Below are 27,099 nucleotides of genomic sequence, written 5' to 3' on the forward strand. Positions count from 1 at the left end.
AATTTACACCGATTATCCTGCAAGGATACTTGAATAACAAATGCAAAAGAATATTTATCGATTATATTATTATTCATAAACCAAAATGAGGTCATTCCAATTAAATCTCAAAGATATAAATAAATGAATATAAATAGAGATTTTTTAAAAAGTCGATTTCACTTCAATGAACACATGAAATAAAGGTTGGGTCTTAGTAAATTAATTTTTACATATAAAAATAGATATAATATGATAATCCAGGAATATGAACATGAGAAGAAAGGTGTTATTTAAATGTTTATTGCCAAATATGTTAGCAAACACAAGGAGTTTGGGGAATTTTGGTGACAGAAGAGCTGTCACGAGTTTAAGAGCTGTTTACCGCCTAAAATAAGACGCTTTCTAAATGACATTGGTGATATTTGACAGAATTATAACAAGAGCCAAATAAATAATACTTACAAACAGAGGACGCCTGCATGAGGGTCGATATTCGGAGGAATCTTGTGCATAAACAAAACGTTTACACCGAATCATGTGACTGTCATGCAGTGCAGCTGAGACGGGGTCTCTGCTGGGACAAACATCAAGAACGCGAAAGCGATTTGGGGGGAAAAAAAACACCTGCGACTTCTGACTGAACTGAACTATGCGCGGGCTCGTATGAATGTCTATTTTGTGAGTATAAAAAACATTCCATTGTTTTTCTCGACTTGTATTTTGCTGTTGTGTTAGATAAATTCGTTAAAATGACCTAGATCTCCATTTCCTGAAAGAAATACTAAAGTTTTAGGGGGAAATATATTTTATCTTTTTCTGAAGACTTTAACCGCGAAAACTTACCGCCATTACCTAAGATGTTGTGGGTGGGTTGTCAGGGCGTTGTTAAGGTGTGGCAGTGTTTTTAGCGTGTTGCTATGCAATTTTGAGTGCGTTCTGGTTGGTTGTTTGGGCATTTTGAGTGGTGGTTCGGACGTTAGCGCGGGTTTCAAATACTGGAAAAGGGCCGTTACTCACCTAGAACAATAATGGCAACTTGCGTGCGCTTTAAAGTCAGTGGATTATGATTGGGTCAATATTTTTATCGTTCTTTTTTATCGAAAAATCTCTGTCGTTATTGTTTGTGGACACCGCTATTCTTATAAAGGTTTTAAATTTTTTTAAACGTTATGGTTATAGTTATCGTTCTTTGCGATTCCGTTAGACCTTTTTCACAGACGGTTTTAACATATCGTAAATCCTGCAAAGTTTTTTATATTTTCATTTTTTTTTTTAAATGTATGTACATTTATAACACTATATTTAGTATTATATTACATTTGCATCCAATTAAAAAAAAGTTAATGAGGGTGTTTCTGTAGATTACCTCAGGGATGACGTATTTTTGTAGGCAAAACCCGGAAGCGAGTTAGCATTTTAGGACTTCCGGTTCCATCGCCCTAAAGTCTATGGGTTTTCTGAATGGGTTTTTGCTAAATCGCCTGAAATAAGGTCTGTGGTTAACAAAGACTCTAAATATTTTCACGTTTTGATCTATTACATAAGACACACCAGTTATAACCCGCTTGTTTTTTTTGTTTTGTTTTTTAAACCTTTATTGTGTCTTAAAAACGGCAGTTGCTAAAAGGGACTACTTCCTCTGGCGGGGACTTTAGACGTCATAATGACAAACAGGACATTTGGACAGCATTTCTCATGAAAAAGTGGATAAGTATTCATACACAGCGTTGATCATAATCAGCGAGCATGTTTTTAAATAAAGTTGTTTTTTAAATAAAGTTTGAGGAAGCTTGGTGGTGGTGACGTTGATCCGCGACCATGGTGTGCTGTAGTCCGTTTATAGCCTACTGTTAGCTTTTTATATCTGACCACTTTATTTAGGCTTCAAAATGTATAAATGTTGTGTTAACTTGTAAAGATTATCTTGATAGACAAAACGTGTAAGTGTCATAACCCTTTGTTAAACACAGAGCTTATAAAGTCTATGGGGAAAAATGCATAGGCTTTCGATCGAGGGAACCCGTGCGGCGCTAACTTCCGGGTTGGCCTACAAAAACACGTCATCCCTGAGGTACTCTATGGGAGTGACGGTAGAAATGACATCTTTCTCTCTTCTGACGTTATCAATCGCTCTCTATTTTTTTCCCTTTTTTTGAAAGTTGTGAAAACATTATTGTGAAGTTTTTCTTTTGCTATTTGCACAAATGGAAACATAAAAATAAATTTAATGTAGTCTCTCATTCACCGCTATAAAAGTTTACCCAACTATGAGGACTTCCGCTTCTGAGAAACCAGGAAATGTCAAAAGGGTCGGTTCTGCAGCGCGAGGATGGGTTGTTTGGGTAAATATTTTTATCGTTAATCAGCTAAATTGTTCTTAAAGTAATTCCAACAATATTTCCTTAGTTTTTTTATTGTTGTAGTTGCGGTGTGAATTTCGCTGTTCTTTTAGAGTGATTTTTAGTAAAAAGAGAATAGCGAAATTCATTTTTGTATAGTGTAAACATTTTTTACACTTTTCAATTTTATTATAAGTTGAACAAAAACTCAATTTTAGGGCCCTATGAAATCTGTTTTATTTTTCCCAAATCCCATGTTTTCCGTTTAAATTTTTTTATAATATTTACACTTTATGGTTATTGTCATCGTTATCCTTGTAAATATACAGTACTGTAACCTGTAGGAGTGACTGTGAAGATGTAATTCCCTTCAGTTCCTGTAGATGTCGCTGTGTGTTCACATATCTTTTGATCTCGTGTCTTATTTGTCCTGTCACAGTGTTTTACTGGGGTTCAGCTCAGTTTTGACCTTGAAAGGTAGTTTCCTCAATATTCAGATGTCTTTTTGTGCATAAAAACTTTGTGGAAAGTATATTAAATTACTTTTGTTGTCTATTGTACTATTATCTATACAATAAAGTAGTCTTAATGCCCAATAATATCTTGAATTTTATTTTAATCAAGGTATTTATACTTTTTATTTATTTTCACGTATATGTGAATGTATGCCAATAAAGTTATTTTAAATGGAAAGAAATCGAGACAGAAATATAAGTTCTGCTCATTTCTGACATCCAAGTTTGTATCTTGTTTTGCTTCATTTGTAGATACATTTTGAACTATAACATTCTACTAACTTTAAGTAACATTGCAACTACTGGTCATTAGAGTATTAGCAGATTGTCTGCTTAATATCTGAGTAACTTTGATACATGTCAACTTATTCTACTAACCCTAACCCATCAGTCTACTAATACTCTGAGAATTAGTTGACATATAGTTGCAAAGTTACTTATAGTTAGTAGAATATCTAAAGTGGACTATCAAAAAAAAAAAAAAATGAAACCGAGAGAATGATTGTTTAAATGAGAAAATGAGATGCACATACAAAAAAAAAAACCAGCTCAATAAACATATTGTCCCTCAGAGAGTCATCTAACATGGACACGCTAGAGGTTTAACTAGTTCCTCTCTGCTGTATCCTGGCTGTTATTTTGACAGCATTATCACTGAGAGGGAGATAAGTTGTCTTCGCAATCGGCGTGGCGCCGCCATGTCCCTCCCCCGGTCAGACAGGCATCCCGGGGTTTGTGTTGGCAGCACCGCAGGGTTCTGGGAAGCGTCCTTTTCTCCCCACTGAAAGCCCCAAAACCCGTCTGCACCCTCGCTAGGGTCCCTCTGCAGCATCACTCCTCAAAGTCGCTCATTCTCTCTCTTTGTGTTTCCATTTCCTCATCTTACTTTTCTTCCGAATTTTCCTGTGCTAAACAAACACATTCTGTCATCCTGAAACATCCTGAAAGATTTGTCTGTTAGATGGACTCCAGATCCGACAATGTGGCCTGCAATCAAAGATGCGTTTTTGTCACCAGAGGAAATGTTTATTACTGAGAAGTAGCTCAGGTCATTGACGTATCAACTTTGTGTCAACTGTTTCTTCTAAAATTCACTAAAAACAGACCAAATTGAGTCAATAGTTGTCTTACAGTAAGAGTATAGCGCAATAAAATAGATCAGTTGATCTTGGAAGAATTTCATAATATTGATATGAAATAGTCTCAGCAAATGACCCAGTTTTCTGAGATGGTGATGTGCATCTCTGCGTGAGATGCGAGGGTTTTGCTCGTCACCTTGAGACGGTTTCGATAAGAGTCGTACGCGAGCGTCAGCGAAGGCACAGCTTTGACTAGAATCGCAGATAATCTCAAGTACACGAGGGTCATAAAATACAAACACCTGCAGGCGATCCTTCTCAATGAGGGGTACGTGACGTAGAGATGCGTTATTATGAGATATTCCATGGTTTAAAGCGATAAGAAGAGGACACTAAAGTGTGAAAAATTTATTAAAAAAATACAGTCCGTTCTAAATTTGGGTTGTAATCAGAAGTGCAGCAGATCTCATGACAAAAGATAGGGCCCTAGATTTCCCAAATTCCTTTTTTTCTCAATTTCCTTTAAATTGGTCTGAATCAAATCATGAAATTTATACAATTTAACATAAATTTACTAGAAGTTTAACAAAAATGAAATTTTTAGGGCCATATTTTTAGCACATTTAAATTTTTTTTTTTCCCCAAATTCCATGTTTTTGATTTATTATTTGAATAGGCTCTATGTAGAATTCAGAAACCCTTGTTATTAGCGACACCGGTGGCCGTTAAGTGAAATGCAGCCAGCATCTTATTGCTCGTGCTCGCTCTAGTGTACACGTTATGTACAAGAAACTGACGTGATTCTAGACCCTGATATACTCACGGCAAAGTACTTTTTCATTCTTTGCTTAGACGTAAAAAGTAGTTTGAATTACCTTTGCAGCATACTGTTAACGAACTTCCCGACACCGTCCACGCTGCTGAGCGACTTTAGATGAATATGTGCGACACGCTTTCCTCACAATAACAAAATAAACATAACAAAAATGGCAGCATTTAGAAACAGCAGTTCAGAAATCATCTGATCACGGTGATTGTGGATATGTTTGCACCAACTCTGCGATTCACCGGCATCGTCGACAGATGAGGTAATTAAAATTACACTGTTATGATAGTTTGAGTATATTTGAAACTATATAGATCTGGCTGTGTGAGGCTACAGTTTGAATTAATCCCTTTTCTTTGCATGACACATTGACATTACAATACAGAATAGCTCTGTCGGCATTATGCATTAGTTTCATGTGTCAAGTGGAGATGTTCTCGGGAGCGCGCGTAACCGTCACATCTTTTTGAATTTCCCGGCAAAACCGTCCCGAGTCATTCACATAAAAATCAGTCTACAGGCTTTCATAGACAACCTAAGAAGTCGGAAAAGGTCTCATTTTTTAAGTTTTGTTACAAACTGTTCACATATTGGCAATAAAAACTGATTAATACATGAAACATCATACATTTAGCTCATTTAATACAAATCCATTGTCAAAACATTCCATTTTATACTGTAAATTCCATTTTTATGACTGGATTCTGTGATTCCATCTGCGTTTTCTGCATTACAGACATCATAGGGCCCTCCAAAGAGGAGGACACCAGGAGATAGCCGGGTGTCTTGAGTTTTGGGTGCCGCTCTTCTCTGGTGGTCCGACCGATCGCTGTCTGATGTGTGATAGAGACGCCTCAGGGGTCGAGCAGAGGTCAGAGACCCCAAACTCCCACTGACCACTTAAAAAGAAAGACACCTTACGGAAAATGACAAATGACAAGATTTAATTTGGATTCGAATTTAATTTGAAATGGGTTTTTATTTTATACAATGCTGATTACACCGCCCGGTATCATAATTCATAATTGCTGAATGGAATCAGTTACTTAATTCGTACTAATTTTGGGTGCTGATTCCAAAATCACTGCCTGTTTTGCTCTTGTCACACTTTCTCACCCTGATGTGTTTCGTGCTTTCGATAACCATTTGTAAGGTCTTTTATTATAATTTTATAACCAGAAAAACTGCCACAAGACACGATTCCTATCTTCCTCTGAGCCAGGCTAACTAATTTGTTCAATTCTCAGCAGATTGTCACATGCATGACATTATTTTATGCCTAATGCTGAGTTATGGCCAGTGACAGAAGAAAACGAGAACATGATCCAGATGTTTTCTGCTACTGTGAAAGAAAATTGCAGATTTTGTGAAAAAAGCATCTTTATTTATAAACTTATGTAAAGCTCTTTGACATTAAACGGGGTATTTGAACATATTATTCCACTACTTTGCCAATTTTAAGTTAAATGAAACTTTTTGAACACTGCTTTTTGTCATTAAAACAAATGTTTGACATTTGTCTGCTTTTGTTATTTCGAGAAGTGCACTCCCAGCTAACAGGGAACGTTCTCAGAAATTTGGGGTTCTCTTAAAGTTATGAGCAAACATTCTTCCAGTAACATTAACTGAATGTTCGTTTAAAGTTATCTGGTCTTTATTTATGCATCATTCATTGAGCGTTTTTTTTTTTTCCCCTGAAATGTTTTAGTTGGATGTTCTTCTAACACTTTTTAAATGTTACTTTTAAAAGTAACATTCCAATAATGTTTGAAGAATGATCAAATGGAATGTTTCCTTAAAACATTTTAGAACATTTTTTAAAAAACTCAGATTACATTTAGAAATAACGTTTTTATGACATTAGCAAAACGTTCTTAGAACGTATTTTTGTTCGCTGCGATAAAGCTGATACATACACATAATTTGAAAAATCTTTTTTCTTTGTGAAAAAAAAAAAACTGCATGATGGAAAGTTTTATTGATATTTTATGTATATATTAGGCAAATCAGCAGAATTTTTTTTCAATCTGCAGGGCTGTGTTATTTCATTAAAAAGAAACCTTTCCAGACCTGCAGTTGTACTTTTAGCGTTAGAGCGCTGCTGGCGAGACTCCTTCTATCGGTCTGAGGTCAGATGTGTCCTTCAGTCAGCACAACACCATGATAACACGGTAAACAGCCTGATAGAGGCCTGAACTCACACCAACACAGTGAGACGCTCCCTGTCTTTCTGTGTTAGTGTTTACTGCACACTGTTACTCTATACTGCCCGCTGGTTTAAAAAATAGTTGCATGCATACAATATGCAATAAACGTAGTGTCACATTGTTGCAAGTTGTTTTAATCTAATGTTGTCTAAGTCTTATTTATATTCTTTAAGTGATGTAACACTTAGAGATGCACCGATGCGCTGATATGAAAATTTTGGCCGATACCGATAACCGATAATTCTTTATATTTGAAAGCCGATAACCTAACCGATAAATCTAAATCCAAATTTTTATATAATTTTTGAGAGCCTGATTAAAAAAACAAAATTCCAATAATGTTTGATAAAATGCATATGCATGAACATTTAAATAAAATCCCCTGTAAAGAGGATTTAAAAGCAGTCTGAAAGCTTATATTGCAAATAAAAATAGTCAAATAAAATCACAAGAGGTGCAGAAATATTGTACATTGTTGACCTGATATTTCTAAATATTAAGACTTGATTCGAATCCAATTGATTGGTAATTAACATTTGAATCAGAGATCTGTTCATTTGTGAAATGAAGCGTGTTTGGCTTCAATGTTTTTGCTATGCTAAAGACGCCAAGCCATGTCTTTTGAATTAAGAGTCGAGTCAGTCACACGTAGGTCAGGTTTGGTATTTCCAAATAATTGACAGAGTAAAAGCGAAGGTCTCAGAACGCGGCTGATCTTTGGCTGCACGTCTGTGTATTGCTGTGTTGCAGTCATGCTGTTTACTCAGAATGATAAGCTATGATGGATGTCCAGTGACTGCGCAGGTCACCTCTGCATCACAGAAAACACGTGACCATCCGCATGATAACTAAACTAAACGAAAAAATAAAGATATATTGGAGCCAAATGATTGTAATGATATTCAGTTTCACTAACAGTTCTAGAAGGTCAGTAGTCTTTTATCAATGTGGATAAAAGGATGCATAAAATATACATATATATAGATCAAATTTTGGCTGGTTAGCGTCAGCTGCTACCCAGCTTACAGGAAATGTTCTCAGAATGTTCTGGCAAGGTTCTCTCAAAGTTATGAACAAGCTTTCTTCCAGTAACATTGATAGAATGTTCATTATCTGGTCTAATGTTCTCAAAATGTTAGCACCGAAACATTTATACATCGTTTTTTAGTCGGACGTTCGTCTAATGTTTTTTAAATGTTACTAATTGTTTCAGAACGTTCAGAGAGCATTTAAAAGTAACATTCCGTAATGTTTGAAAAATGATAAAATGGAATGTTCCCCTAACAGTCACATAACCGATTTAAATGTTAAAAGACTTTTTGAATGTTTAAGAGAACATTTTCAAAAACATTAATCAAAATTACAGTAAAAATTGTGAAATATTTTTACAATTTAAAATATCTGTTGACCTCAAATATCTTTTATTTTGCATCATATATATTGTGTTATCTGATTGTCTCTTGCGAATAAATGTCTGTATATACACACCGTTTTGTGGTATATGCTACATGGATGCCATTTGAAATAGTGTGTGTGTGTGTGTGTGTGTGTGTGTGTGTGTGTGTGTGTAAAGACTATCAGCATTTCCAGCGTTTTCCTCTGTGGACACAGCGAGTTCACACTCAGGTCTTGAACCGGCCAGGTAAACACTGGCGACCCTCTTGAAAGTGTCCGTCTCCTTCCTCATTATATCAGTGATGTACCTCACGTTTCAATGATGCTTTCAAGTGCCCTACTTTCTTTTTTAAGTAAACTATTAATCTAATTTTGAAGGCCACACTTAGACACACTCCTGACACAAAGGAAGTCTCAAAACGTGTTCTTTTGGCATAAATCCTTCACAGAAAGGAATGCATTATGATAAGCTCATTGACAAAATTCATTCAAGATGATGGGCAAACATTCAATATATAATTAAAATAAATACTAATTAAAAAATAGCTCAGATTAATTAAGAATTGAATATTTTATTCAACAGTTAGGCCTAAATATGTTTTAAGTGCACAAGTTTAAGATGTGTTTGAATTTCATATTTGGATTACACAGTTTTAACATAAACTAATAAACTTAATGTGATGCATATTTGTCAGTCATGCACGAATGAAACGGGTAATATTTCTGTAACAGTACTAATAAACTGAATGTGTCTTAGATATGCAATAACCAGGTTTATATGTTTATCATCAATAAATTCAGTTGTTTCAATCTCATACATTTTAACTGAATATTGCTTGTTCCACAGCTATAGCCATATTTAACCATGTTCATATTTTGTAACTGAATAAATGTAATTGTTTTCAGATTTATGCTGATTCATAGACAAAGCAATTTGAATGAATGCATTTTGAAAATGATTTAATTAAAATCAAATGCATGTATAGAGTTAATAATAAACTATTTTTTGAGTGTAGAAATCTGACCTGCTTCATTTGTGTATGACTGTATATATATGTATAAATATAAATATATATGTATCACATTGTTTATTAGATTGTTTATGTTAAAACTGTAATCCAAACTCTCTAAATAATGCTCGGTTAAAAACAACACAAGTTGGGTTGAAAATGAACAAACACAGTGATTGGGTTGTTTTAACCCAGCGAATGGGTTTTAACCCAGCGAATGGGTTGCGATTGGGTTGTTTTAACCCAGCAAATGGGTTGCAATTGGGTTGTTTTAACCCAGCGAATGGGTTGTTAACCCAACGATTTTAACCCAGCGAATGGGTTGTTTTAACCCAGCGAATGGGTTGTTTTAACCCAGCGGTTTTAACCCAGTGAATGGGTTGCAATTGGGTTGTTTTAACCCAGCGATTGGGTTGTTTTAACCCAGGGGTTTCAACCCAGCGAATGGGATGCAATTGGGTTGTTTTAACCCAGTGATTTTAACCCAGTAAATGGGTTGTGATTTGGTTGTTTAACCCAGCGGTTGGGTTGTTTTAACCCAGCAGTTTTAGCCCAGTGATTGGGTTGTTTTAACCCAGCAGTTTTAGCCCAGTGATTGGGTTGTTTTAACCCAGCGACTGGGTTGTGATTTGGATGTTTAACCCAGCGGTTGGGTTGTTTTAACCCAGTGAATGGGTTGTGATTTGGTTGTTTAACCCAGTGAATAGGTTGTGATTTGGTTGTTTAACCCAGCGAATGGGTTGTTTTAACCCAGTGGTTTTAGCCCAGCGATTGGGTTGTTTTAACCCAGCAAATGGGTTGTTTTAACCCAGTGAATGGGTTGTGATTTGGTTGTTTAACCCAGCGGTTGGGTTGTTTTTAACCCAGCGATTGGGTTGTTTTAACCCAGTAATTTTAACCCAGTGAATGGGTTGTGATTTGGTTGTTTAACCCAGCGGTTGGGTTGTTTTAACCCAGTGATTTTAACCCAGTGAATGGGTTGTGATTTGGTTGTTTAACCCAGCGAATGGGTTGTTTTAACCCAGTGGTTTTAGCCCAGCAGTTGGGTTGTTTTTAACCCAGCGATTGGGTTGTTTTAACCCAGCAAATGGGTTGTTTTAGCCCAGTGAATGGGTTGTGATTTGGTTGTTTAACCCAGTGAATGGGTTGTGATTTGGTTGTTTAACCCAGCGAATGGGTTGTTTTAACCCAGTGGTTTTAGCCCAGCGGTTGGGTTGTTTTTAACCCAGCGATTGGGTTGTTTTAACCCAGTAATTTTAACCCAGTGAATGGGTTGTGATTTGGTTGTTTAACCCAGCGGTTGGGTTGTTTTAACCCAGTGATTTTAACCCAGTGAATGGGTTGTGATTTGGTTGTTTAACCCAGCGAATGGGTTGTTTTAACCCAGTGGTTTTAGCCCAGCAGTTGGGTTGTTTTTAACCCAGCGATTGGGTTGTTTTAACCCAGCAAATGGGTTGTTTTAGCCCAGTGAATGGGTTGTGATTTGGTTGTTTAACCCAGTGAATGGGTTGTGATTTGGTTGTTTAACCCAGCGAATGGGTTGTTTTAACCCAGTGGTTTTAGCCCAGTGATTGGGTTGTTTTAACCCAGCAGTTTTAGCCCAGTGATTGGGTTGTTTTAACCCAGCGACTGGGTTGTGATTTGGATGTTTAACCCAGCGGTTGGGTTGTTTTAACCCAGTGAATGGGTTGTGATTTGGTTGTTTAACCCAGTGAATAGGTTGTGATTTGGTTGTTTAACCCAGCGAATGGGTTGTTTTAACCCAGTGGTTTTAGCCCAGCGATTGGGTTGTTTTAACCCAGCAAATGGGTTGTTTTAACCCAGTGAATGGGTTGTGATTTGGTTGTTTAACCCAGCGGTTGGGTTGTTTTTAACCCAGCGATTGGGTTGTTTTAACCCAGTAATTTTAACCCAGTGAATGGGTTGTGATTTGGTTGTTTAACCCAGCGGTTGGGTTGTTTTAACCCAGTGATTTTAACCCAGTGAATGGGTTGTGATTTGGTTGTTTAACCCAGCGAATGGGTTGTTTTAACCCAGTGGTTTTAGCCCAGCAGTTGGGTTGTTTTTAACCCAGCGATTGGGTTGTTTTAACCCAGCAAATGGGTTGTTTTAGCCCAGTGAATGGGTTGTGATTTGGTTGTTTAACCCAGTGAATGGGTTGTGATTTGGTTGTTTAACCCAGCGAATGGGTTGTTTTAACCCAGTGGTTTTAGCCCAGCGGTTGGGTTGTTTTTAACCCAGCGATTGGGTTGTTTTAACCCAGCAAATGGGTTGTTTTAACCCAGTGAATGGGTTGTGATTTGGTTGTTTAACCCAGCGGTTGGGTTGTTTTTAACCCAGCGATTGGGTTGTTTTAACCCAGTAATTTTAACCCATTGAATGGGTTGTGATTTGGTTGTTTAACCCAGCGGTTGATTTGTTTTAACCCAGTGAATGGGTTGTTTTAACCCAGCGGTTTTAGCCCAGCGAATGCGTTGCTTTAACCCAGCGGTTGATTTGTTTTAACCCAGTGAATGGGTTGTTTTAACCCAGCGGTTTTAGCCCAGCGAATGCGTTGCTTTAACCCAGCGATTGGGTTATTTTAACCCGGCGATTTTAACCCAGTGAATGGGTTGTGATTTGGTTGTTTAACCCAGCGGTTGGGTTGTTTTAACCCAGCGAATGCGTTGCTTTAACCCAGCGGTTGGGTTGTTTTTAACCTAGTGATTTTAACCCAGCGATTGGGTTGTGATTTGGTTGTTTAACCCAGCAGTTGGGTTGTTTTAACCCAGCAGCAGCCTAAATATTTTTTGAGTGTGTATTTATTTATATGTTATCTTAGCATTTAATTGTGATTTGAGATATTTGAGTTACAAATGAATCATTAATGAAGGTCAGTTAGGCTGTTGTCTATGTAGTCAGTGAACAGCACACTGCATTACTAACAAAATTACTGTATACTATGTGAAGTGTGCTAAAGTGGACTATCTGCCACACACACACACACACACACACTGATGTCTGTGCAGTGTTTTCATCCTGTCAGTTTACACTGCAGTGGCGTACGGCCAATCTGAAGCTAAACTGAGCGCTGGCGTAAGACAAACGCCTGAACTATTCCAAACTAATTAGAGAGACTAATGGAGCGTTCAGCTCTTATCAGCTCCTCTCTGGAACGTTCCTTTACCATGTTTTTCTCAGATGGAAAGACTAGGAAGAGGAGGTGACCACCAGCAAGTGTGTGTGAAGTGTGGGGCGGGACGGAGCCGTATCCTGCACTTATAATCTTCACTTATAATGTCACTCAAAGTTTCAGTTTTGTATGATCTTTTTTAAACGGGCTGTTCATTTTTGCTATACGGTACCTTTCTATATGTAAATGAGCTCTGATTGGTAATTATTAAAGTTCAAATAATTCAATGTAGGAACTTTGATTCATTGATGCATTTTATTCTCTTAAGTTCAAAGTGATTGTTTATCTGAAATTTTCCCTGTGCGGCAAAATGTTGTTTTATTACAGTTTTCCAAGTGGGAAGAAATGTTTTATGTAGTTTGATCTGAATGTTTCCCAAGAAACTCTACAGGAAAATAAGGAGACTTTCTGCCTGTTCTATCCGTCCGTCCATCCGTCCTCCCTCCGCTGCTTCTTTCTCTTTTTCATTTCTTCAGTAATTATTTACATCCAAGGTCACGGCAGCTGCGAGAGATATTTAGGGAGTGTGTGTCTGACAAAGAGAGTGAGACAAAAAGAGAGGGAATGAGCTCGAGGAAGAGAGGGAGAAATCTTACTCCCTTCTCTCGGACTGAAGCTCAAGGCCGAGTTTCTCCTCCTCCGAGCGTTTGACGGGTCAAGCGGTGATGGGTCAGCAGTAATACTGTTACAGATCTGCCTTATCAAATCCTTATCGGGCAAAACACACCTGGAGCTGAAGGATAGAGAGAGGAAGGTTCATCCGCGAGGTTCCTTTGGGATTCGGTGGAAAACAGCGGCTCTAGGTGGTGTTGTGGATTTGAGGAGATACAATCATGTTTGATCCATTCAGGCTGACGTGTGTGTGTGTGTGTGTGTGTGTGTGTGTGTGTGTGTGTTGGCAATGGGAAATCTGCACCTGCATAAACCAACATGGAATAATGTTCCAGCCCACACAAACTCACACCTGTTAGTACAAACCAACACTCTCACACACACACACACACACACACACACATTTACAGACTCACACACGCACACAATATTAAAATACTTTATAATTTATTTTTATTTATATTATTAATAAATGAATATATACTGCATATTTAAATATTACAAATTTAATATACAATTTCTCCAGGGCAAAGCTGCAGTTGAGATGGGACAGTAAATGTTAACGGATCAGGTATATTACAACCCCTTGACCCAGACATCTGAAGGAAACTCTATCGCCCCCTTGAGTCCTGGTGTTTGTTACCACTGCAGTAACATGAACACATTAAATATAAAGAACAAGACTGTGAAAGTATATTTTCAGTCATTTTTCCTTGTTCTATAGACTAAGCTTCTCCTTAACCTGCTGTCTGCCTGTTTAAATACTGCTGGGAAATAGAGATGATCTCCAATGACGCGTCACATTATGAAAGTCTTTGCTTTTCTGTTATTTTAAACGATGATGTTTTATTACGATAAAATCATCCGTTTGACCCAGAGCAGGTCTGGAGCGTCTGTGGAAATGAAGAGTGCGTTACAGAGTTTGAGGATTTATTCTCCCCTTAAAGGGTTAGTTCACCTAAAAATGAAAATAATGTCATTAATTACTCACCCTCATGTCGTTCCACACCCGAAAGACCTTCGTTCATCTTTGTAACACAAATTAAGATATTTTTGATGAAATCTGATGGCTCAGTGAGGCCTCCATAGCCAGCAATGACATTTCCTCTCTCAAGATCCATTAATGTACTAAAAACATATTTAAATCAGTTCATGTGAGTACAGTGGTTCAATATTAATATTATAAAGCGACATGAATATTTTTGGTGCGCCAAAAAAACAAAATAACGACTTACATAGTGATGGCCGATTTCAAAACACTGCTTCATGAAGCTTCGGAGCGTTATGAATCAGCGGTTCGGAGCGCCAAAGTCACGTGATTTCAGCAGTTTGGCGGTTTGACACGCGATCCGAATCATAAATTCGAACCGCTGATTCATAACGCTCCGAAGCTTCATGAAGCAGTGTTTTGAAATCGGCCATCACTATATAAGTCATTATTTTGTTTTTTTGGCGCACCAAAAATATTCTCGTCACTTTATAATATTAATATTGAACCACTGTACTCACATGAACTGATTTAAATATGTTTTTAGTACATTAATGGATCTTGAGAGAGGAAATGTCATTGCTGGCTATGCAGGCCTCACTGAGCCATCGGATTTCAACAAAAATATCTTAATTTGTGTTCTGAAGATTAACGAAGGTCTTTCGGGTGTGGAACGGCATGAGGGTGAGTAATTAATGACATTATTTTCATTTTTGGGTGAACTAACCCTTTAATTTCTGTGCATGCGTTTGAGCGTCATTCTGGGGTTAGAGGTCATTTGTAAAGATTTTTGGGAGGTTGTGAAATTTGCTAAGGTGGAGGTTGTATAATACAGTATACTGTTCAAAAGTTTGGGGTCAGTGAGATTATCATTATTTTATTTATTTTTTTGAAAGAAGTCTCTTCTGCTCACGAGGCTGATCAAAAACACATTAAAAATTGTGAAATCTTTTTGAAACTGTGAATATATAGTAAAGTGTAATTTATTCCTGTGATCAAAGCTGAATTTTCAGCATCATTACTCCAGTCTTCAGTGTCACATGATCCTTCAGAAATCATTCTGATATGATGATTGAAATCCGTCGTGCTGCTTCATTCCATCACATGCATGTCATATGAACCGTGTTGTTAAATTACTGAAATATTAACTTCAAGTGCTGACAAAAACATTTGGGAGTCACTGGAACTTATAGAGATGATAATCGTGTGTCCGACGGTGTTGGTTCTGGACGCCGGGCTCTTGGTTTGGTCCCGTATGGTGATTCCCACAGGTCAGCTGGGCCCGACGCTATCAGGGTCCGTCTGCAACAATCCGCCCAGGAGCCCTGACGTCAGCCGGGCCTGATAAGGGGGTCCGGCGGAGCTGGAGGGGGTTTAGACTAACAGAGACAGTCTGGATAAGAGCTCAGACTGATAAGAGCTGAGACTGTGGAGCCCTATTGTTCCAGAGGATCCTCCAGAAGCCTGTCCTCTGCTGCGCGTTATTATGACATGTATGATTGTTGACGGTGTGTGTACGTGTGTGTGTGTGTGTGTGAGCAAACAGGAATATTTCCTCACTTATCAGGCTGTATGACCTGCTGAATTGAGACACTCCTCTGTGTTATTATTTCCTCTCATTGTGCGTGTGTGTGTGTGTGTCCAGTGTTATTTAATTCATTTATTTAAATTTTTATATTTTCAGATTATTTTAATTTTATGATTATTTTGTGTTTATTCTTGATGTGAGAACAAGTGGTATTTATTTTTTTTATTTTCATTCATTTTTATTTTATTTATTTATTGGCTTATTTATCTATTTATTTATTTGATTTATTCTCAAAAAGCCTCTTTTTAGCCACACATTTACAGAAAAAGCTCAGTAGCGAAGCGAACGATTTAAATGTTAAGTGTAAACTTTATAACGGTGTGATTGTTGTGTATTTTAAGCATTTATTCTCCACGCTGCACACTCTTCATCCATACACTTCAATTGTAAGTGTATTACTGTAAATGCATTTTTAGGGACGAATCAAAATAGTTTTTGTAAATCAAAAAAATCTTTTTTTTTTTTAATCATTCTTATTTAACTTTGTTTAGTCATTTTTAGTTATTTTAGTACTTTAAATTAATATCAGGAATGTTGACTTAAAATAATAAATTTTATTTCTGTTAACGTTTGTTTCAATTAATTTTGTTGCTTTGATAACTTAAATAAAATGAGTTTAAGTTTTTTACATTTATTTCAGTTAACATACATGTATTTTAATTGTTTTAGTTAACGATAACAACACTGTCCATTAGAGAAAAAAAAAATCGAATGAGATCTCTTTAATATATAAATTCTTTCTCAGTGAGATTAAATAGCTGTATCAAATTTGTTGCATAACTGACAAATTTGCACGTAATTGATGAATTTCGACAGTTACTGAACTGATTTGAATTAGCATTTTTTAAAGTCACTTTAATGTCATTTAAGTTTAAATGACTTAAAACAGCCAAGTTGATTGTACTTAAAAATTTAAGGCAGCAACTTTGTGAACTAAATCAATATGAATATTGACACTATTGTCTTGAATTGAACTTGTTTCATAATTGATGAACTTTAGACAGTTATTGAACTGTTTTTAAATGTTTCAGAACATTCAAAAGTAACATTCTCATGTTTGCAGAATTAGAAAATGGAATGTTCCCTTAACGTTCAATGTTTGAAAACGTGTCGTTTTGAACGTTCAGAGAAATAACATTTTCATAACTTAATGGGAATGTTAGCAAAACGTTCTTAGAACATATTTTTGTTCTAATGAGATCATCAAAACGAGAAATGTCGATTCTTGCAGAACTTCAGTCATGTGACTGATGATTTTATTACATCATCAAGGTCAAGGCCCAGTATAGGCTCCACAAGACCAAAATAGCAGCAGCTCGTGGTCTTAAAGTTTATGGATATACAGTCAGGACTCGTCATTTTTAGACATTTTTATGAGTCTTTCTCTTTACCTGGAGCTGGTCAGAGGTCATGAGGCACTCGCTATTAATGAAAACCAACAAAACCACGCAAGACCTGATTGTGAAGATGTGATAGTGCTAATAACGGCAATAAATATCTGCTCAGCCCGTTTCTCTTCACCCATAATTCTACCCATCCTTCACAAACACTCTGGATCTTTCCCTCATAATCTGGTCATTGCACTGTTGGTCAGTAGAGCCGACTCACATAAAGGATTATGGGTAATATTAGCCCAAAAGAATGCACAGATTGACACCTATTGCATTCTGCGTTCAGTGTGCAATATGATTTGGGATGAACTAATCTTAACTGACCGTTCGCAAAGACCCGCCCCGTTTAGTTACTGTTGCTATGTCCGACAAGCCATGCCGATCTCTCGCCACACATCATGTTCTCACGCAGTGAAAAATACATCGCGGAGCAAAGAGGACACTGACGACGCGTCGACAGACAAGACAGAGCAGGTTACTTTTGATATGAAACAAAGTCTCAAATTTTGTAATTTTTAAAGAAATTTAAACAATAAATACTGTTTTGTGGCTCTTTAATATGTCGTGACAGATGCTGTAGCGCCTCAGATCAAGCGGCTCGTGAACCGATCATCTCTTCTTACTAGTTTATTTATAGCATCAAATAAATATGAATGAACATCAGAAGGAATGTCGTTTCAATTGCAGAAAGACGTCAGTACACACCATTTTTCAATTTCAAGTCCACCTACATTAATCTGTTAACTCCCGACTGCTTTGTCGGACGAAATGGCGGATTCGGCGTTATGATTGGTTAGATCGCCTGTCAATCAAACTCCTGGTGAAGGGTCAATTAGTAGTGTTTGCGATAAAATATTTACTAAGATTTTTAGTTAATGTTTCAATAATTGAACACAACATTTGAATATTCACGGTTCTCTGATGATGGTCAGTGGTCACATGACATACAGGAAAAAAAAGATTTCATATTTTTTATTAAAGGTGCAATATGTCTGCTAGAGGTCGCTAGAGGCCTATACAAAACAAAGGCGTAGCTTGATGACGGCAAGTTTGAGCGCGGAATCTTGGTGGTCTTCACATCACAGCCGGTAGAAATGAATCGGGATTGGACTCGGGAAGAAATCATGTTCATGGATACGATTATTAACTTTACTGTAGTATGAAGCAGAGCAGGACCGAGTGTTGTGGGAGCTGAACGAGGCCGCTGGAGCGATTGCGCAACACACGCCTCACGAGCAGCGGGACTTTTATTATGCCACAGTCGCTGGCGCTGCTTCCGCTTTTCCGGTCATGAGTATGAGGTAACACAGCTCTGTTTATCATATTAGATACATTTGAGTGTGTTGAAAATATATAACGTTACTCTGTGCGTTCGCTCGGCGGCTGCTGTGAGACACTGTTACACACTGCAGTAAGTTAGATCGATTTTAGAATATCATATTAAATGCTGGATGGCTTGTGTTGATAAATGGCATGCAATTAATTTTAAAACGTATTGTATGATGGAGAAAATTCTGTATTATTGTTACTAAAAATAAAGCTGCATCTGATTATGCTATGTTAGCTACTTGACAAAATAGTGTTTTTCTCTGAGGCATGGTAAAGCATGGTACTCACAAAATTAGATTTAAACAATAAGACTAAACGTGTTGAGCTATATAACAATAATTAGTTTTCTGTCTTTAAATATATCAAAACAGTTGTTCCCTTGTCTATTAAAACGTGTAAATATTAAAGCGTCTTTGGTGTTTCCATGGTTTCTACAAAATAAAACCGGAAACCGAGGGTAACGCGGGTATGACGCAATTGACAGGCGACGTCCCGGAGCCTTGGTTAAAATTGCAATTTTCTCACGATTTACAAATAGTTGCAAACATTTGGGATATTGTAAGTACTCAAGTGAACAAAATATATAACGCTGGCCTAGTGGTTTTTGGATATTTTACTGCAAAATTTTTACATATTGCACCTTTAATTGATTTGTTTTTTTGTTTTTACAGCATGGTTTATTTTAATTGTACATATTTTATTATTAGCTTTTCATCAACCACAAACCCCATCACAAACCCTGATGTAACCAATCACAGACTTGAGATGAATCAGACCGAGTGTGTGCGTGTGTGTGTGTGTGTTGTTCAGGTCTTATCAGTTCTCTCGTCCACTGACTCACTGTTTGCTCGGCAGTCGGACTTTAGCCCGTTCTTATCTGAGGGTGAGGCTCTGGATGCCCACCTCTCTCTCTCTCTCTCTTCATGTGTTCTATAAATAAACACATGCAATAAAAAAAAGACCAAGAGTGAGAGTAATAATTCAGAGTGAATCACTTCTAAGGACAACTCTCACAGCAGATCATATTTCAAAAGAGAGAAAAAATATATATATGTGTGTGTGTGTGTGTGTATTTTTCCTGTTATCTTTCATATTTTTGCAATAATGATATGGTTAAAAAAGAAATAAAGCCCATTTTAGGACTTCTTTTTTTCATTGTGACGTTTTCATGACAGTTAAACACTTTTTCATTACTCTAATATATTTGGATGTTTTATTTTTGAGTTTGATTTTAATTTTGATTATTTTTAAATAAATTACAGCAATGCAATATATATATTTTTTTTTAATCGGCAAGCATAAATTCAATTAATTACAACAAATACTACTTGTATTTGTAAATGTAAACGCACATTGCATAAATTATATATTTTTTCCCATATTATAGTAATAAGATTTTATTTAGGTTTTCAGAATTTATCACTTAGATTCAAATATGAATATATATATATTCAAATATACAGTACACATGAATCAATCTAAACTGCTTATTTAAGTTTTATATCAGTTGTAGATCAGATGAAATCATACTTAAATATTTAAAATATATATAAAGAAAATCACGTGTCCATGAATCCCGTACAGTACATTCACAGACCACCATTGAAACCCCTGAATTAATGAGAATTTAAGGGGTAAATGTGTTTAATTGAAATTATAATGTTACAATGCAATACAAACTTCATTTTCTTAATGTAAAATTTCTTATTTCTTGTATTTGATTTTGACAGGTTTCATCAGATTCCTTCTCAGACAGCAGGTGGTAAAACTTCAGGCAGAGCCGCGGTGTCCTGTGATTGGTCAGAAACAAGCCAATCACGGAGGCTGGAGTTCTGTAACCTCTCTATCACAGCGTCATTGGTGAATGCTGATTGGCTATAAACAGGAGAGGTTAAAGGTAACGTCGGTGTGTGTTCAGCATGGGTTGGTCTCAGGTGTTCATGTGACCAAACGTCAGTGTAAAACAAAGAGAGCGCTGATCTACAAACACTCTAAAACAACACAAACACACCGAAGCCTCTACACACCATCCCTTAAACCTATTACACACATCGTAACTCTTCTGATAACACACATACACAGCATTTATTGCTCACAGGTTGCTCTTTCATAGCTCAGGAGACATAATAGAGTTATGCTTTGGTTGTTTGCCCATAATTCCTCAAGATAAATAGAGAAAGACTTGTTTAGATGTTGATGAGAAATAATTGAGTTCACTTTTGAATGCAGAAAATCTCCATTTAATCTCATTTCTGTGTAGGAGAAACACTTGAGATATTAAGGAGATATCATTAGGGACTTTTCTTCCCATCTTCCCATGTGATTGTAATCAGATAATCCTCTCCAATCCTGTCACACTTGTAGATGTGATGAGGTGATCAGAGCAGCTCTGCAAACACACACACATGTGATAGCAGTGATCAAACACACTCACACTCGAGCGGCTCTGTCTATAGACACTCACGCGGGTCTCTGTCGGCCTGATTCTGAGAGGATTGGCTCAGAGAGATAACACGCTGTCCAGATAAGAGCAGAGAACGTACCTGAGAGAGACGGTCAGACAGCATTGAGCATTGATTGCTTTTAATTTCATCACATACACACATATCAGCGCGAGATGCCGACAAACAAACAAAGGTCAAACATGTCTGCTGCATCTTCAGCACAGATCTGTAAGACTTACACTTAAAATTACTTTTTGCCTGAAAACGTACCTGCATAGCAACACCCTGGTAACCACATAGCAATGCCCTAGGGTGTTCCTAGAACACCATAGCAACACAGTATATGCTAATCGGAACACATTAGCAATCACATAGCAACACCCTGACAACACACTAAAAACCTTTCAGAACACCTTAGAAACTGCCTATAGCTGGCAACAAAACATGTCTGCTGCATCTGAAGAGATCTTCAGCGCAAGGTGGGATTTATCTGAGATCTTTAAGACTTGCACTTCAGATTACTTTTTGCCTAAAATGTACCTGCATAGCAACACCCTGGTAACCATATAGCAATGCCCTAAAACCTACCTAGAACACCTTAGCAATTGTATTAATTTGTAACATAGTATATTCCAATTGTTACACATCAGCAATCACACAGCAACACCCTGGCAACTGCCCAGAACACCCTAGCAACTGCATAGCAACACACTAAAAACCACTGAGAACGCCTTGGCAACTGCATAGCAACACCCTGGCAACCGCTTATAGCTGGAAACCAAACATGTCTGCTGCATCTGAAGAGATCTTCAGCGCAAGGTGGGATTTATCTGAGATCTTTAAGACTTACACTTAAGATTACTTTTTGCCCGAAAAAGTACCTGCATAGCAACACCCTGGTAACCATATAGCAATGCACTAGAACCTACCAAGAACACCATAGCAACACAGTAAATGCCAGTTGGAACACATCAGCAATCACATAGCAATACCCTGGCAACTGCCCAGAGCACCCTTGCAACTGCAAAGCATCACACAAAAAACCTCTCAGAACACCTTAGCGACCACATAGCAACACCCTGGCAACCGCTTATAGCTGGCAACCAAACATGTCTGCTGCATCTGAAGAGATCTTCAGCGCAAGGTGGGATTTATCTGAGATCTTTAAGACTTACACTAAAGCTTACTTTTTGCCTAAAAAAGTACCTGCATAGCAACGCCCTGGTAACCATATAGCAATGCCCTAGAACCTACCAAGAACACCATAGCAACACAGTAAATGCCAGTTGGAACACATCAGCAATCACATAGCAATACCCTGGCAACTGCCCAGAGCACCCTTGCAACTGCAAAGCAGCACACTAAAAACCTCTCAGAACACCTTAGCGACCACATAGCAACACCCTGGCAACCGCTTATAGCTGGCAACCAAACATGTCTGCTGCATCTGAAGAGATCTTCAGCACAAGGTGGGATTTATCTGAGATCTTTAAGACTTACACTAAAGCTTACTTTTTGCCTGAAAAAGTACCTGCATAGCAACACCCTGGTAACCATATAGCAATGCCCTAAAACCTACCAAGAACACCATAGCAACTGCATAGCAACACAGTAAATGCCAGTTGGAACACATCAGCAATCACATAGGAACACCCTGGCAACTGCCCAGAACACCCTTGCAACTGCATAGCATCACACAAAAAACCACTGAGAACACTTTGGCAACTGCATAGCAACACCATGGCAACTGCCTATAGCTGGCAACCAAACACGTCTGCTGCATCTGAAGAGATCTTCAGCGCAAGGTGGGATTTATCTGAGATCTTTAAGACTTACATGTTAGATTACTTTTTGCCTAAAAAAAGTACCTGCATAGCAACACCCTGGTAACCATATAGCAATGCCCTAGAACCTACCTAGAACACCATAGCAAATGCATAGTAACACAGTATATGCCAATCGGAACACAAGCAATCACATAGCAACACCCTGGCAACTGCCCATAGCACCCTAGCATTGTGTTTTGCAAAAAAAAAAAAAAAAGAACGTTCAGAAAAAGAATCCTTATTTTTACATTTGCACACACATTCCCAAAATCTCTTTAATTTTCTCCTAATAAATGATCTGAGCTGCTATCACATTCAACTCTAAACTCTTACTGTATGTCAGCTATCTCTGTTTTTATATCTCCTCAGGTATTTTAGGAGAACCCGCTTTAATGAACCCCGTAAGTGGGAATGAAAGAGCAACCTTACACGTTCCTTTGGGTTATCATCATCCAAACACATTTTTCAGTCTGTTTGTGAGCGCATGTTTGTGTCACTGGTTTTGAGCTGCTTCCTCATTTCTCAGGTTTTGTCCTCTATGTCCAGGTCTCGTTCTGTCAGTGTTTTCCGTCTGATCCTCCGATGGATGCTCTTTTGAAATGCTCTTCCTGGAGACAGGGGGTCTGGCTGCGCTCTGACCCAGAGGAAGAGGGGCCATGTGGGGCCGCCGACCCCCTCCTGAGCCCAAGAGCCTCCACAGAGCCACACGAGGACATGCATCCATCAGAGAGCGGGGTAAATCAACACATGAAAATGCATCATATTGTTGCCTTCATGTCAGGAGTGCATCAGTGATGGGCCAAACATACGCAAGTACGTAATTATAAAGGCTCAATATCATGTGCAGTTGCATTGTAAAATGTGTCAAAATGGAAATATACAGAAACCCCAGTTAAGAAGAATGCATGCATAAACTTAATAAAATGAATAGCTTGAATGCAGTTTAAGTCGCTTTGGATAAACGTGTATGCATAAATGTAATGCATAAATATACTTTAAACAGTTTGCATCTACGTTTGCATAAAATCATCAAAGTTAGGTAAAACTGTCTACATATTTATTGCATTAAAGGAAACCAAGGTTTAGAAGAATGCAAGGAAAGCATGCATTTGCATACTTGCATTAAGTATGTTTTTTCCTTTAAATGCTACAGAGTCAGGACCAGCAGAATGATGGTAATATTTATTAGTTCACCTCAAGCCATCACATTCCACCATCTTGATTTTCCTTCTTGCAACACGTTCAGTTCTCCAACAAACACATACTCCTCCCCATTGGCCTTCTGAACAACACAATCTCATCTCTTCTCTCTATCGTTTCTCCCCGTCTCTCCCTCTATCTGCTCTCGTCTTCATCACCAAACACCTCGTTCATACTCGCTCTGACAGTGGTCTGGCCCCGAACGAATTACACAGGCGCTGCTGAGCTTAACGTTCAGATAATTCGCACATACCTCACACAAACACACACACACAAAAGAAAGAAATTGAAATAAAAAGCATATGTGACAAGAAATCCTTTGGTGATGATGACCATAAACACAGTTTTTTTTTATTAGTGGTGTTTTCTAAATAAATTATCACTAGTACTAGTGCTTACAGCAATGTGATCAAACATCCAACACTAACTATAAGTGTTAAAGTTGAGTGAGTGCGTCGTCCTGAAGCATTTGTGCTCCATACATGAATGATTCCTCAAATCATGTGTCTTGATGAGGAGAATGTGCTGATACTACCAGTCAGCAACCACCCAGAACACACTGGAAACAATATAAAAACACTCTGAACACTTTAACAAATGCATAGCAATAACTTGACTCCCACAACACCACAGAAAATGACTCGCAACTGCATAGCAACACCCTGGCAACCACCTGAATACTATGGCAACCACATAGCAGCACACTAAAAGCCATTCAGAACACTTTAGCAAAAGCATAGCAATGCTTTCACTCCCGCAAACAACCCTAGAAACTGCATAGCAACACATTAAAAAATGACTCAGAACATTTTAGCTGCTGCATAGCAACACCCTGGCAACCACCTGAATACTATGGCAACCACATAGCAGCACACTAAAATCACTTCAGAACACTTCAGCAAATGCATAGCAATGGCTCGACTCCCACAACACCCTAGAAACTGCATAGCAGCACAATAAAAATGACTCTGAACATTTTAGCAGCTGCATAGCAACACCCTGGCAACCACCTGAATACTATGGCAACCACATAGCAGCACACTAAATGCATAGAAATGCTTTCACTCCCACAAACAACCCTAAAAACTGCATAGCAACACATTAAAAAAATGACTCAGAACATTTTAGCTGCTGCATAGCAACACCCTGGCAACCACTCGAATACTATGGCAACCACATAGCAACACACTAAAAGCCATTCAGAACATTTTAGCAAAAGCATAGCATTGCCTTGACTCCCACAACTCTGTAGAAACTGCAGAGCAACACATTAAAAATGATTTAGAACATTTTAGCAGCTGCATAGCAACACCCTGGCAACCACCTGAATACTATGGCAACAGCATAGCAGCACACTAAAATCACTTAAGAAAACTTCAGAAAATGCATAGCAATGTCTTGACACCCACAACACCCTAGAAGCTGCATAGCAGCACAATAAAAGTGACTTAAAGTGACCCTAACCCATCTCAGCAACTGCATAGCAACACCCTGGCGACCACCCGAGTACTGCAACGGTATTCAACAGCATAGCAGCAAACTAAAAGCCATTCAGAACACACTGGCAAATGCATAGCAACACCTTGACTCTTACAACCCCCCTAGAAACTGCACATTAAAAATTACTCTGGGCATTTAGCAACTGCATAGCAACACCCTGGAAACCACTTGAATACTACTGCAACAGCATAGCAGCAAACGAAAAACGATTCAGAACACTTCAACAGCCGCATAGTGTAGCAATGCATAGCAATGCCTCGACTCCCACAACACCCTAGAAGCTGCATAGCAACGCATTAAAAATTACTCTGAACTTTTTAGAAAATGCATAGCAACACCCTGGGCATTGTACTTGTTGCATGGACAAACCACTCACATGTGTAAATGCATTACAGAGTCTAACAGACATACAATTATAGACCAATTCTGTTTTATTTAACAGTAATCTTCTTTGGTAAATTGATTTAAATTGTATTGTTTCTGCAGATGATGCAAATTCTCAAGGGTTCTGCTTTATTGATGTCATTCATCAGCAGTTTCTACATGAGGAGATTAACATCAGATCCAAATATCTCATTCACCTTGAAAGCATCTCAAAGCCTTTTTATATAATGCTTTTATTGTCGAGGAGCAGAGGATTTTCACCCGTTGACCATGCAGGGACCCGTTTATCAGACCTGTGATTAGGATCCCATGGAGTCTGACAGAGCCGCTGGCCCGCAGGAGTCCAGTGCCATGAGGATGGAGACGGAGCCGGTGAGGAAACGGAAAGCGATATGGAGGAGATCTGCTGATCTTCCAAGTATTCCAGAACCTGCTTAACTTAAACTGTATCCTGCCCTGATCACAGCAGGGTTTGGTTTGGACTCACTATCAAAAATATCCTCTGTGATACTGATGTGTGTGTGTGAGACCATTATCTACAGTCCAATTCAGTGTCATTGCCTCACTTTCCAATGAAAATATCAGAAAATCCTTCAAATAAATTAAGTTTCCCAATCTTTTTCTACAAGCATTGTTTTAAATTGGTTTGTACTTTAAATTTAGAATGAGATATTGCAGTGCACCAAAATATCTGACCTCCAAAAAAACAAAGTTTATGTTTAAATGCGAGTTTTTAAAAAGGAAACAACATAACATTAAACTTACAGTATGTCCTGGATATTGACGCTGAAGGCACATATTGAGACACATAATTGTAAAACTCAGGAAATGGACACGCTCCAGTGTGTTTATAACCAACAGCGAATATGACAGCTAAAAAATGTGTCATTGAAAACAACAGCGGCGAGACTTCCGACAATCACGAGCTGCGGACGCGAGTGACGTCAGTGATGCGCGAGACATCAATCATATCCGTCACTCTTCCTGAACTGATAAATATTGGAAAAGTAAATACAAGATTAATGCACAGAGAGATCGAATATTTTAAATATTATCTGAAAATTATTGTAATATATAAAAAAAAATATGTACTTTTAAAATGTAGCCTGTTTTAGCTAATTATAGGCTAGCTGCAGACCTAAAATAAATTATTCGTATTCAGTGTGACCGACAAAAAAGTAAGCCTATAAGAAAAAACATCGTGCAAACAAACGTTGTAGGCTACTCTAAACACACTGGGTAAATATAGGACAGAACACATGATGGGTTGATTCATTTTTACAATAATACTAGCTTTTTTTCTTTTTTGTTT

General features: G+C 37.9%; 1 protein-coding gene and 2 long non-coding RNA genes across 5 annotated transcripts in view; 1 reads left to right on the forward strand and 2 right to left on the reverse strand.

Moving 5' to 3' along the window:
- LOC127502406 (polyphosphoinositide phosphatase-like) overlaps nt 1–585 on the reverse strand; it is a 71,443-nt gene extending 70,858 nt beyond the window's left edge. Inside the window, exon 1 of one of the 2 annotated variants that reach the window (XM_051875328.1) lies at nt 445–585. The gene's annotated coding sequence lies outside the window, so the exon portion shown is untranslated. The remainder of the gene's footprint in view (nt 1–444) is intronic. The other variant, XM_051875329.1, reaches the window with a different exon arrangement.
- On the forward strand, nt 542–26,559 carry LOC127502407 (uncharacterized). 2 transcript variants are annotated; one of them, XR_007926856.1, is made up of 4 exons: nt 542–660; nt 20,164–20,330; nt 23,250–23,516; nt 25,890–26,559. It is a non-coding gene; the product is annotated as an uncharacterized LOC127502407 (long non-coding RNA). The 2 variants fall into 2 exon arrangements; XR_007926857.1 differs by having other exon boundaries at nt 23,250–23,438.
- On the reverse strand, nt 5,478–26,630 carry LOC127502408 (uncharacterized). The gene is made up of 2 exons (XR_007926858.1): nt 26,553–26,630; nt 5,478–5,657 (listed from the first exon to the last, which is right to left on the reverse strand). It is a non-coding gene; the product is annotated as an uncharacterized LOC127502408 (long non-coding RNA).
- Nucleotides 26,631–27,099: the final 469 nt, after the last annotated feature.

The sequence above is a fragment of the Ctenopharyngodon idella genome, chromosome 20 (assembly GCF_019924925.1).
Source record: "Ctenopharyngodon idella isolate HZGC_01 chromosome 20, HZGC01, whole genome shotgun sequence".
NCBI classification, from domain to species: domain Eukaryota; kingdom Metazoa; phylum Chordata; class Actinopteri; order Cypriniformes; family Xenocyprididae; genus Ctenopharyngodon; species Ctenopharyngodon idella.